Raw genomic sequence first — 14336 nt, forward strand, 5'->3', positions numbered from 1 at the left:
ATAAGATTGCTTATGTAAAAATGTTGCTATCTAGAATAATGATTCACTGTGGCTCATTAACACTATAATCCAAATACATTCAGTTTGGCATATTTTCTATTTTCCCAGTATTCATATTTTTTTTTTACTTTAATAAGGCATACAATCAATTGTAAAGAATCAACAAATACATGGAGTAAAACAGTAAAGTAACTTTTCAGTGTCCCTCCTAAGTTTCCTTTTCTCACATTCTCCCACATTTTTATGCCACTTGCAAAAAGTTTGGTGTATTTACCACCAGATATTTTCAAAAGCGTTCACATGATTATGTCATATAAAAGCATACTTCTACAGTTAAACGTAAGTGCAGTCATACAGAACATGCCCATCTTGGAGACATTTTCATGCAAATAGTACATATAGATGTACCTTATTTTTGAAATGAGATATGTTTTATTTTGTGGATATACCATATTTCACCCTTTTCCTTACTGATGTATATTTAGATTGTTTCTGTTTACTATTAATAATGCAATAAATATTCTTGTTTCTTGACACCAAAGTGCAAGTATTCAGGTGGAATTTCTATGTCAAAAAACAGCATTTAAATTTTTCGATTATTACAAAATACCCTTCAAAAAGACAGTATCATACAATGTAATAGTTTTTAAAAGGAAGAAAATCCTGACACCACAATATGGACAAATTATGGGTTTTTAAAGGCAGTTTGCCTGTGTCCTTTAGCACAATCCATCTTTTTATACCATTTCCTATCCACACTAGGGTATAATTTTACAGTTTGGTGTTTGCCAACTCCTTAAGTCATCGTGGAGTTTTATCCAGGCATATTCTCCTGAAACTTGAGTGAAGTGTCTAGGCCCCATGTCAACAGCTGGCATAAAAAGGTGCCTAAAGAAAAGTGACAATGAGTCATCCATCAGCCTTGCTCTCTGGAGCCTACTGTATGGACCTAGGTGAATTATTTACTTTGAGAGGGCTAAGTATACTCTGGGCATAGCGGGTACAACACAGCGACCCAGCCCCTTGGCCTCCTTCAATATGTGGCTGAGGCCTCCCAAAGCCAGGCTTGAGGAACAGGTAATGCACCCAATTTTCTTACCCCATGAGTGGAAAATACTGGCTGTTGCTTCCAACAAACGGTATGTTTCCAGTGATTTCGGTGGGGAGAAAAGGGCCTTAGGTCTTATCTGACAAAAACTTTACTTGCATCTTCCTACCATGCCAAGCAGCCTTGAGACAGATCCATGGCGCCCACCTCTCATTTGTGGATTAGTGGCTAGCCACCAACACCTGCTTTTTTCCTTGGCTTCCTGAGAAGCAGCCTTCCCCAAAACTGTTTTTCTAAGCATCATGCTTCAGCATAATCTCCTTTAGAAGCTGAAATGGCCTGCTTTTTTTTTTTTTTCCCAACACTTAAATATAGAATTTCTGATAGTCTTTTAAATTAACCTCCTCTCTGTGCCCACTGGGCTTTTCCTGGAAGCAGATGGCAAAATTTACTGGAACAATATGGCTCCTATCCCCACACCAGCCTAGACTGAGAAGGGAGACAGTGATGAGCCACCCAAGGACATGGAAAAAGGAACTTAGAAAATGGGGGCCTCCAATGGAGAGAGGATGTTTAACAGGCACAGGGATGTAGTTGGGAAGGAGGAATAACTTTTTTTGTTCTGTAACACAATAGAGTAACTATGGTTGACAATAATTAATTGAATATTTCAAAAAGTTAGTAGAGAGGATTTTTTTAATGTTCCTGATACAAATAAATGAAAAATATCTGAGGTGGTAGTTATGCCAATTACCTTGATCTGATCATTACAGCTATATACACATGTATTAAAATGTCGCACTGTATCCTAGAGATATATAAAATTATTATGTGAATTAAAAAATAGAAAAGAAAAAACAGAAAAAATTGTCTTCAGAGAAAATGAGGGGAATTTGAAGGGGCAAGAGTGGGTGCTTAGCTGGGTATGGTAGCACACATGTGTAATCCCAGCAGTTTGGGAGGCTGAGGCAGGAGGATGGAAAGTTCAAAGCCAGCCTCAGAAACTTAGGAAGGTCCTAAATAAAAAATAGGGCTGGGGATGTGGCTCAGTGGTTAAGTGCTCTTGGATTCAATACCTGGTACCAAAAAAAAAAAAAAAAAAAAAAAAAAAAACAGGTGCTTGAAGAGTCTGGAGATGGAAAAACAGTGGCATCTAATCCTCTTGGTCTCTGTGGGTTTCTACCACTACTGGCAGCTGGTATCTCCACTCTCAATTCTGCCAAACCACAAGAACTCAGGTTGGGGATGTACAAAAGCTTCCAGTAACATGCTGATTTCCTCTAAGTGGATGCTCTTCTGCAGGCTGACTTCATACACTTAAAATAATTTGCTTGTTTTATTTGCAACACTGTTTTCTCCACTTGTATTTCGGTCAGGGCAGCACAGGAGGGCCTCAAACTCTGTCCACCAGGCTCAAGTGAGTGGAGCTTTATACAGCTCTTCTAATGTGGAAATTTATAAGGAAAGAAGGGGCCCACACCTAAAGACATACAACAAAGGAAGTATAACCAATGTATGGGCTCTCTCAAGTAGGGTAGACAAGCCCCGAAGAGAGGCACCAGAAAAACACTTCACCCCATGAAACAACTCCTCAAGTTCTAAACCACAGAATCCAAGGAGGAGAAGGTAAAGATGCTACCTTTCTGCACAGTGTGGTTTGGGTATGCCCAGAACAGCCAAATATCACCCCCACCATTCTGGAAAGGTGGAGCCAAATCACTCTGTGTGGGGAGGAAACTCCCTGTTAAAATTCAGATCCAAAACACCTGCCAGGTAAATGATGAGTATGTTATTCTATGCTTTACCTTAAAGTATGATATTTGTAATAAACAAAACTGGTCTTTCTTACCCTGTGCAAAGTGTGCAGGCTACCCAGACAAATGTGCTCAGTCATGAAGTGAAGACAGACAAATAAACAGACACTTGTAATACAGCACAATAAATACAACTCCAGGTCAGGGTCACACAAGATGCTGAATTGGCATGACTCCTGATCTGTCCAGCAGGGATAAATGTGAAAGAAGCTCCTGGGATGATGGGAAGAAGTGTGCTATTTCTAACTGGGAAGACAGCATAGAGGGGCAGAGGTTCTGCCCCAGGACAGGACCTGATTTCACATCTGCAATGACTCAGATCTCCATTCCAGGCATACCTGGAGTCAAATCAGTCTGCCCAGACATCCTGTTTTTGTGACATGCTGAGAAAACAGGTAGGGACTGATTTCCTGCAGTTGAGTAACCATTCCACTCCAAAACCCAGGTCTGAGGAATGGCAATTTAAGGGCGAAGGCTCCTAATGCTGCTTCTCTCTGGAGGGCAAAGTGTGAAAACTTGACTTGAGGAGTTGCTTCATGAGGTGAAGTGTTTTTATGATGCCTCTCTTTGGGGCTCGTCTATCTTACATCACATGCCGGAGCTCACCGGGGCTTGCCTGACAGAAAATATAGCCTTCTAGGAAAAATTAATTTCCACATCAGAATAAGAAGATATTTCAAAAGCATCACCACTTTCAAAAGGAAAACTATAAACTGTATTATCTTCAGAAAAATTATTTTAAATTAACCTAATAAACATTAAGAAATAAAAGAAAGTTGAAATATAGTATCTGTACTAAGGAGTACAAATGATTCAATAGACAAATAGCAGAATGGAGAGAGTTGAGGAATGTATTAGTGAACAGGTGTAAAAGAAATTTCCCCAAAAGAAGAAAGAACAAAAGAACAAGAAATAAAAAAGAAAGGCTAAAAACCAAGTGTGGTGACACATGTCTATAATCACAGGGACTTAGGAGACTGAGGCAAGAGGATTGCCAGTTGAAGGCCAGCTTGGCAACTTTGCAAGATCCTGTATTGAAAAAGAAAAGGGGGAGGGGTGGGGTTGGGAGATGTAACTCAGTAGTAGCGCATCCCTGGGTACAATCCCCAGTACTGCAAAAGGGGGAAAAAGGGCTAAGAAATAAATTTATGTTGGGCACAGTGGCACATGCCTGTAATCCCAGTCACTCAGGAGGCTGAGGCAGGAGAATTGCAAGTTCAAGGTCAACCTCGGCAATTTAGCAAGGACTTCAGCAACTTAGTGAGACCCTATCTCAAAATAAAAACTAAAAAGGATTTGGGATGTGGCTCAATAATTAAGTGGTCTTGGGTTCAATTCCAGTGCCTCCCTCCCCCCAAAAAATGAATAAGACCAATAATTAAAGTTAGAATTAAAATAATTTGTATACATATGGGTTCAGAGGTAGTAGATATGAAGGAAGGGCCTTTGCATATCTACAGATTTGAGATAAATGGATTTAGGAACTGGGGTTGTGGCTCAGTGGTAGAGCACCTGCCTACATGTGTAGGGCACTGGATTCAATTCTCAGCACCGCATATAAATAAATGAATAAAATAAAGGTTCATCAACAACTAAAAAAATAAATTAAAAAAAAGAAAATGATTAAAAAAAAAAAAAAAAAAAGAAATGGATTCAGAATCACCAGCCTACCCCACTCACCCATCCCCTAACATGAGCCACTTTGTCAGGTCAGTTCTCTTAGTTCAAGGTTACTGCCCTCATCCTTTGGAAAACAGGTGTAATCTGTTCACTTCTCTGAGGCATTGCCTGAATTTCTCCTGCTTCAGCAGTTTTGTGTACCAGCTGTCATTTAGTGCTCAGCTTATTTATTTATTTATAGTAGTACTGGGGTTGCTGGCTTATTTACAAGAGAGGGTTGGCATCCCTTTAAACCTTGGGGTATACAGGGCCCTAGGAGGTGCTGATCATCCCAAGACATACAATGGCACCTCTGTGGGGGCAGGGAGAGAAACAGTCTGATTTCTCAACATGATCCATACCTTGGAAATATCCCTCTTCTTCTTCATTTAGCAAACACCCAAGCCCGTATGAGCCTAATAGTTGCCTTCTCTCTGCATGCACTCAACTGTTGGGGGCAGGGGAAATCCTGTACCCAAGTGGATTGGTTTTAAAGTCATAATCACAGTACAGCAAGGTGGCACATGGTTGTAATCCCAGCGACTCAGGTGGTTGAGGCAGAAGGATCACAAGTTCAAGGCCAGCCTCAGCAACTTAGTGAGATCCTATCTCAAAATGAAAAAGCAAAAAAGGTTGGGGATATAATTCTGTGGTAAAGCAACTTTGGGTTCAACCTCCAGTGCTTGCGGGCACACATACACACACACACACACACACACACACACACACACACACACTCATGATCACCAAACTCCAAGGGGTTCTGAACATTGCCCTGCAAATTTATTCCATTTCTCTAAGAAGCGATATATTTTCTTTCTTCCCTTCCCTTATACCCACTCCACCCCACCTCTGATTTGATTACTTTAATTTCACTCTTCTTTGAGAAAACAGAGGCCATCAAGTTTCCCTACTATTGGCCTGAAATCTGCCAGCATCCAGGCCACCTTGCCTTCTGTTCACGTTCTGTTACTTGGGCCATCCTTTCACCTTCTCTGGTACTTTGTGCTTTATTTTTATTTTTTGGGTACTGGGGATTGAACCCAAGGGTATTCTACCACTGAGTTACATCCCCAGCCCTTTTTATTTTTTTATTTTGAGACAGGGTCTTGCTAAACTGCCCAGGCTGAGATTCTCCTGCCTCATCTTCCCAGTCACTGAGATTACGTGTGCTACTGTGTGGCTAAGAACTTTGTTCTTGCAGTTTCTCCCCTGCATCCTCAATTTCTCCCTGCCTAGTGGGTCATTCCATCAGCACAGAAAGACAGATCCAGAACATTTCATATGCCTTTGATCTTTACACAAGCAACCTCCCTCTCTCAACCTCACATCTCCTTCTACCTCCTTGTTTCCTTATGTAATAAGGTATCTCTAAAGGGTGGTCTGCACACATTGTCTCAACTTCTTCACTTTAAAAATTTAAAATTCTAGGTTGTCTTTGAAAAGGAAATAAAGTATCACAGTTATGGTTGAGCTTTCAATTTAAACATGGTCTCTTGTCCAAATCCCTCTAAAATGACTATAAAAGAATAAAAAAGGTGGGCTGGGGATGTAGCTCAATAGTGGAGTGCATATCTGGCATATGCTGGACTCTGGATTTCATCCCCAGAATTGACAACAAACAAACAAACAAAAAAGTATTTTAAAAAAGGTGTAAACCCACAAGGACAAAGAGAGTGGAACAAAGAGAGGGAAGAGGCTGGCAGTCTTCGTAGGATGGACATCACTCATAACTCAGTAAAGATTTTAGTGTCCTGAGTACCCAAATAAAGACAAGAGCCAAGGCAAAACCCTGCTGACCAGGGAGAATTAAGGAAATGTGTACACCATGCTTAGGGCCTCCTGCATGCTCCCCATCACATCACTCTTCAGGGATGCTCAGGCAAGCCTTATCTATGTATTTGACTGGTATTTTTGTGGGGCGGGGCAGTGGTGTTACAGGACTTTGCATGTGCTAGGCAAGTGCTCTACCACAGGAGATAAATCCCTAGCCCTATCACGTTTTTTGGTATCAGACGTTAAAAAAAAAGTCTCTATCAAGAAAGGTGGAGACCTGGGCTGGGGATGTAGCTCAGTGGTGGAACTTTTGCCTAGCCTGCACGAGGCTCTGGATTCTTGCCCTAGCACCACAAAAAAAGAAAACAAAAAACCCCAGAGACCCAAAGGAAGAGAAAGTGGGTCAAAAGGAGAAAATGTAGGGAAATAAAACTCTGATGCATGAGTTTTCCCATTTTCTCTCTAGTTATATGGGCTCCAGGTGCTACTTTCAGGCAGTACTCAGCCCCGGGATCTCTTATCACCAAATTTTCTCTTTAGAAATGGGCTTTCCTACCACTGAGAAAGGCTTTTGGGCTCCTAGGGTTCAGGGAGAGTCTAACACACAAATCTAAAGCATTCTCCTTTACCTACAAGTAAAGTCTAAATTTGAGTGGCATTACTGAGAGTTCCTAAACTCATTATAAATTCTTGCCCCTGACTCTTTAGCCAATATATTAATTCCTTAAAATGTGAACCCAGCCCATCCTTCCCTTTCCAGACCCTCAGGAGATGACAAAGAATTTTTCTTAAAGTCAGTGGATCTGGGAGGGAGGTCAGACACTGCCATCTGTAGAACTGTAGCAAGAACAAGAACAAGAACTATGGAGACTTGAAAGAAGCCAGGTACACAAGATAAATGCTGCATGACTCCACTCACCTAGAAATGGCAAAGCTGCAAGGACAGAAATCAGATTAGTGGGTATCAGGGTCCAGCAGAGGGGGAGAGGAGGTCAAGGAGGCACCAGAGCATATTTTGGGGTGATGGAAATGCTGTATACAGTATCTTTATGATGCTGGTCACACGGTTGTATTAATTTGTCAATATTCTTTGAAGCATACCCTTAAAATGGATGTTCACTTTAAAATTTGCATTTTAAATTACATGATTAAATATTTTAAAAATTAAAATAGGGTACAGGTCACACCTTAAGAATCCTGACTCTTAAGAAAAGAGAGGGGCTGGGGATGTAACAGTGGTAATTACTTGCATAGCATGCGCAAGGCCCTGGGTTTCGTCCCCAGCACCGCAAAAAATAAATAAATAAATAAGTAAATAAACACACAAAGTAAGAGAGAGATTGCAAGGTACCGAGAGAGAGTATAGCCTAGTCTATAGGAAGCTGACCACCTAGTTTCAAATCCCACCTCTATCACTTGAAAACAGTGCTGTCATCTAGAGCAAGAGGGTTACTTTCTCTGTTTCTTGCCCTCTGAATGGAGGCAACAAAAGGATTGTTTGGTACCGATTAATAAAGACAATGGTAGTAAAGGGCCTGACTAGCCGCTCTGGAGCGCTCCCAGGTTTGACTCAGGACCCTGCAAATCATGGGGAGACACTACGTCGTCCTGCTGCCTGGCTGCACCCCTCCAGCTCCTACCCGCACCTTTGCAAGGAAGGCGGAGGCCACTGGCGCTCACATCCCATTGTCTACGGAGCAAAGGCAGCGAAGGGCTCGCTCCCCTAGTGCCTGGGAAGGGGCGTTCCGTATGATTAAGGAGAGAAAGAGGCGGGGCCTCGCCTGGGGATCCGAGGAATGAGGGGGGAGTGCGGGTAACCGCCAAGAGCCGGGCCGAGGTGCGGGTGCGGGTGGGGCACCAGGACTCACGCGCCCGCGGAGAGGGCCGAGGAGGGCGGGGTAGGGGCGCAATCGGAGCTCCGGGAGGGGCACGGGGTGGCCGGGAGGCTGAGGCGGGGCGGGGAGGGAGGTCCCGGAGTGGGGTGCGGAAGCGCAGGGTGGGAGGGAGGTTGGCGACTGGGATGAGGGAGCGGCTGAGGCGCCGTGGGAGGGAGATGAGGCGGGGGGATGGCGGGGAGCGGGGCAGCTTCTGCAAACGCGGCTCTGGCTCCAGGTCGGCTTTCATCACTCAGCCCTGCAGTCCCATGCAGCCCGGATCATCCTCTGCCTTGGACTCTGACGCATCTTTAGCTTAAACTGACCCCGCTTGTGCCTAGTCTTCCTCTTAGTCGCTGGTTCTGGCCTGCTACGTCTCTGGGGCTTCTGACCTCAGTCTGCATCTCTTTCCTCTGTGCTATCACTAAGCGCTTTCTCTCTTTACTCCCTCTTTGTCTCAGCTCAACCCTTCCTCCTCCGCTCTTCTCTGTTTAGTGCCCCCAGATCACTGAACATCCCCCTCTCGTGGTCTTGTTACAGTTAAAATCAAATATCCATTTCTGGGCAGGGGTTGTTGGGAATAAAAATTCCCTAGGGAGGTAGGGGCCTGGGCCTGGGCTTCCAGATTTGGCCTGGGGCCTGGCTGGGGCTATTTTGGGTCCTGGGAGAGAAGCCGCACATCTGGACCTGCTGAACAGTGGCCTCTGGGACTCCCTGGGGCGGTGTGGGAAGGGGCGGCTCACTTTCTGTGAGAGAAGGAATTCTCCCAGGCCCATCAGGCTTTGCCTGGCTTGTTAGACTTTGGACTCTTTCTCCAAGAGAGCCCCTTGCCCTCCGTGGAGAACCAGTTAAGCACTGCCCCCCCCCCCGCCCCCTCGTCACAGCCTTAATCCCCTTATTTTAACCGGTTCAGGCTACCCAAGCTGGTTTATTTCAATTTATTTTCTGCCTCATTCAATCTGCTCAGAGTGGCTCCATTTGGCCAGTAGACATGGCCCCAACCTTGACTCTAAGCCCACTTTGGGAACTGGTAAAAAGAGAAGCAAAGTCTGCAAATCCAGACCCTGGCTCATCCACTGCTCTTCCTTCCAAGGAAGAAGATGTCCAACCTTTCCTTCCAAGACCAGAGCAGTTTCCACCTTCGAAACTGTGACATCCTTTTCACCTCTTTTTAGAATTCATATGAAGTTTGCACTTGCTTTAGATATCTCTTACACATTTGAGTCAAATTGCTTTTTACACTTATAAGACTGCTATGTAGTTTTTTGTTGTTGTTGCTGTTTGGAGTTTTTTGTTTGTTTGTTTGTTACCAGGGATTGAACTGGGGCGGGGGGGGGGGGGGGGGGGGGGGGGGGGAGTGGTGGCATTCGACCACTGAGCCACATCCCCAGCTCTATTTTGTATTTTATTTAGAGGCTGAGTTGCTCAGGGCCTCGCTTTTGCTGAGTCTGGATTTGAACTCTCCACCTTCCTACCTCAGCCTCCCTAACCTCTGGGATTACAGGTGTTTGCCATCAGGCCTGGCCAAAGCCATGTTTTTAAAAAGCAGTGACAATAATTTCAAATAGAACAAAGAATACACATTAAAAAGGAAGATACCCTCCCATCCCTCATTCTCCTCTCCAGAGGACACATCTGCTACATTCTTTTTGTGTGTGTGAGCTCTATTTTTTGTTTTGTTAAAAATCTACCAAAAATAAATTCAAATGAAATGACAGAAACATTTGCAAAAAGCTACAGAATGTGAAGAAAACTATAATAGGGGGTAAAAATAGGTTAATGACTGCTTGGGTGAAACTATATGCCCAGCTCCAGGGGAGATTTTCTTTGCATGGAGAATGGACTGAGTAAAGCTTTAGATATGAGTCCAGTATTGAGACTGAGGAACTGCTTCTCTGCTTGATTCATTTCCCTTTAAAAACAGGCATTCTTCTCTGCATAGTTTTTTTTTTTTCTTTTAAGTTTTCATTTTTAATGAAATGACTGGAAATAACACACATTTCTATGATACTAACCCTGTAGTTTTTGGAGTAAGATAGACAGAATTACAACCATAATAACTATGAATGCCAGTATTTCAAGAAATAATTTCTGTCACTTGGCAAACAAGATCAAGAAAGTGACCATCAAACAAGAAACTCATAGCTTCAGACAAGGCAAATCCCAGGACAGCATATGAGAACAGATGCTGCTTCAGCGAAGGTTTCTGGCATAACCAATGATAAGGCTGCCAAAGACTATTCCAATACTAGCACCAGAATCAGCCACTGCTACTGTTGCAGCACCTGCACCAATAAATTTGGCATTGGTATCAATGTCTCTGCTAATTGCGCTGGCCTGAAACTCCCTTTGGACATTCACCATTCTGGGCCCCATTAAAAACTGTAGAGTGCTCTCCAGGTCTAGGCCCTGCTTGAGATAACAATGATACAGGAATTTGTCTGTGTGCAACTCTGCATCCATCTTGGATCAGAGTGGAGGTGCAGGTGAGCTTAGGGAAGAACGTCTTCGACTCTTCCCGTGGTGGGGCTGGAGGATCTGGGTGACAGGTGACATGAACTCCTCTCCCACTTCCTCTCTTCTCTGGAGGTGCTAGCAGAGGTCGATGGAGTAGGGCACTTTTTTTAATAGAACATTTGGGACTTGGGACGTAACTCAGTGGTGGAGCACTTGCCTATATGTGAGACCCTGAATTTGATAAAAAAAAAATTTAGACCGTTTCTGTCACCCTAGAAAGAAACCCCATTTCCCCTCAAATCTCCTTGCTGCAGGAAACCATTAATCTATTTTCTGTTTCTATAGGTTTCATACAAATGAAGTCATGCAGTATGTAATCTTCTTTGACTGACTTCTTTCATTTAACCTAGTTTTCAAAAAAAAAATTTTTTTTTTTACGTTGTAGCTTGTATTAGTACTTTGTTCCTTTTTTGGTTTCTTTCTTTCTTTTCTTTCTTTCTCTCTCTCTCTTTTCTTTCTTTCTCTTTCATTCTCTTCCTTTCCTTTCCTTTCCTTTCCTTTCCTTTCCTGGTGCTGGAGATTAAACCGAGGAGTGCTCTACCACTGATCCACAACTCCAGCCCTTCACTGTGTTTTGATTTGCATTTTGTCAATGGCTAAGGATTCAAGGATGTTTTCTAAGCTGATTTTGAAATTACAGTTGTCTTTTTGTCCAATTTTCATTCTCACCTGATATGAAGACTGGAGGACTTAAGAGTCTCCGCTCATTCTTTATCCCCCCCCCCAACTGCACAGTGATACCCTCTGCACTGTAATTATGGCTAGCTACCCTATCATTTAAGGCTTCGTGAGTACAGTTGGGCTCTGGACACTATGTGGGTGCTGTGGATACACCAAAAAAGCAAGATCCTAGCATAATGGGTAAGGACGTGGCCCTAGATTCCAATCCTTTCTCACCTTCCAGCAATGACCTTGGATGAGCTGCCTAACCTTGCCCATCTCTAGTTTCCTTGTCTATGAAATAAGGTTGTGCTGGGTGCAATGGCACATGTCTGGAATCCCAGCTATTCAGAAGACTGAGGCAGGAGGATGGCAGGTTTGAGGCCAGCCTGAGCATTTTATTTTATTTTATTTTATTTTATTTGGTACTAGGGGTTGAACACAGGGGTGCTTTACTGCTGAGGTATCCCCCTAGTCATTTTTATTTTTTTTTTATTGTGAGTCACGGTCTCACTAAGTTGCTTAGGGTCTCACTAAATTGCTGTGGCTAATCTCAAACTTAGGATCCTCTTGCCTCAGCTTTCTGAAACATTGGGAATACAGGTGTGTACCACTGTGCCTGACCAGCCTGAGAAATTTAGGGTAACAGTGTCTCAATGAAAAAATTAAAAGGGCTGGGCCGAGTGTGGGGTGCACACCTGTAATCTCATGAACTTGGGGGGCTGAGGCAGGAGTATCGCAAGTTCAAGGCCAGCTTGAGCAATTTAGTGAGATTCAGTGTCGAAACATAAAAAGGATGGTAAAATGCCCCTGGTTTCAAACCCCAGTACCAAAAAATAAAAACAATAAAATAAAGTCGCTCTTAGAGTTACACATGAAGTTTTTAGCAGTGTCTTGCACATAGTGAGTGTTTGATAAGTATTTATTATTGTTAAAGGTGAAGTCAGTAAATTGACAAAAGTACCTTTTTAAAAATTTTTTGCGGTGCTGAGGATCAAACATAGATCATGGGACATGCTAGGCAAGTGCTCTACCACTGATCCACATCCTCAGCTTTAAATAAATATTAATAACAACAATGAGTTACGATTGAGGAAGCAGAACACACATGCCAGTTCCCCCTGCCAGCAGGGAGGAGAGTTCTCTGGAAGAGGGTCCTGAGGAGTTCCTGATGAGAGGGCGGACCGGACACTGGATTCAGTGGAGTTTTGACATACATGACAGGAAAGAATTTCAGCATGTGTCAGTAGAAGCACTGATTTATTTAGGAAAACAAAGACTACACATTTCAGGAAGAATGCATGCCATCTCAAGAGTGAGAGAAGCATTTTTGGTTTCCCAGCTCTTCTTTTAAAGAAAACTTGATGCAGGGTGAGGGAGGGAAGGTAGATAAAGATGACAACAATCTGGTCATTACCAGGATCCTTAGGCCGACATGTTCTTCATTATCTGATTGGTAGATAATGTTGGAAAGTTCCCTAAATTATAGATCTCATAAAATGTTGTATCTCTTAGCTAATTAACAGTGCACAAGGTGATTGTCATAAGTGGGTCTATTGATATTAACGTTAAGATTTACGGAGTTCCCAGAAATTTGGGAGTAACAGGCTAGGGAGAGAAACTGGCTTAGGAAGTGACAGGCCTGGAAAGCATGCAGAACTTTAAATTAAATTATGCTGAGTGTGCTGATGCATGTCTATAATCCCAGCAACTGGGAAGGCTGAGGCAGGGAGAATTGGTAAATTCAAGGACAGCCTGAGCATTTTATTTTATTTGATACTGGGAGTTGTAAATAAGTAAATAAAAATACATTTCCTTGTCCTTCCTTTATGTCTCTTTTCTACCTAGTTTTGTTTCTTTTGCCCTGTATCACCTCTAGAGGCAAGGCAAATGTGGGAGTACATATCTGAGATCCCAAACCCAGTCCAGGATCTAGGAAAGGTAGAATGCCAGAAAAAAGGCATTGTTTAAGTTGAGAGATAACATGGTGGGGTTATAACTCAGTGGTAGAGATCTTGCCTAATATGAACAAAGCCCTGAGTTTGATCCCCAGTACCACAAAAAATTAAATAAATAAATGGGGAGACAATGGATAAGTAGGAGTTGGCTAGAGCTAGGGGCAATCAATGTGTATATGGTGTATGTTCGTGTGTGTGTGTGTGTGTGTGTGTGTGTGTGTGTATGGTGTGTAGCGTTCCTGGCGGGTGGAACAGCTTGTGTGTCATACTGGGGAGAATGGCATGTGTGTTCAGAATGTCTAGAGCTGTGCTGGCCAATAGAGTCTTATTACACTGATGGAAAAAGTTCTACAATTGTGCTGTCCAATACAGTAGCTACTAGCCACATGTGACTGTTGTGTACTTGAAATGTGGTTAATGGGACAGTAGAACTGAATGTTTGCTCTATTTACTGAACTTTGTTTTGTTATAACTGATTCAAATTTGAATAGCTACTGTGGTTAGTGACTACTAGATTGGGTGATGAAGGTCTAAGAGTAATATGCAAATTCCTTGGGGTTGTGATAAGGAGTTTGTACTTTATTCCAGGTGACAGGGGATGGGTTTAAGCTGAGGAGAGGAGTGATCTGGTATTTATTAATTTATTTATCTATCTATTTATTTATTTATTTATTTTTTGTGGTGCTGGGAATCAAACCCAGGGCCTTATGCTTGCAAGGCAAGCACTCTACCGACTGAGGTATCCCCCCAGCCCTGGTTTTTATTTTTTAATTTAATTTGTTTTTTGTTTTGAATGCTGGGGATTGATCTCAAGGCCTCATGAATGCTAAGCAAGCACTATATATCTGAGTTAAACTCTCATTCCTTGGTTTTTATTTTTAGTTTAAACAATATATTTTTTTAAATTTTGTGGTGCTGAGGATTGAACCCAGGGATGCTCTACCACGGAGTAACATCCCCTAACCTTTTAAATCTTTCTTTTTTTGAGACGGGGGTCTCACTAAGTAGCCCAGGTTGGCCTCGCACTTTT

Source organism: Sciurus vulgaris, assembly GCF_902686455.1.
Source record: "Sciurus vulgaris genome assembly, chromosome: 3".
Lineage (NCBI taxonomy): Eukaryota > Metazoa > Chordata > Mammalia > Rodentia > Sciuridae > Sciurus > Sciurus vulgaris.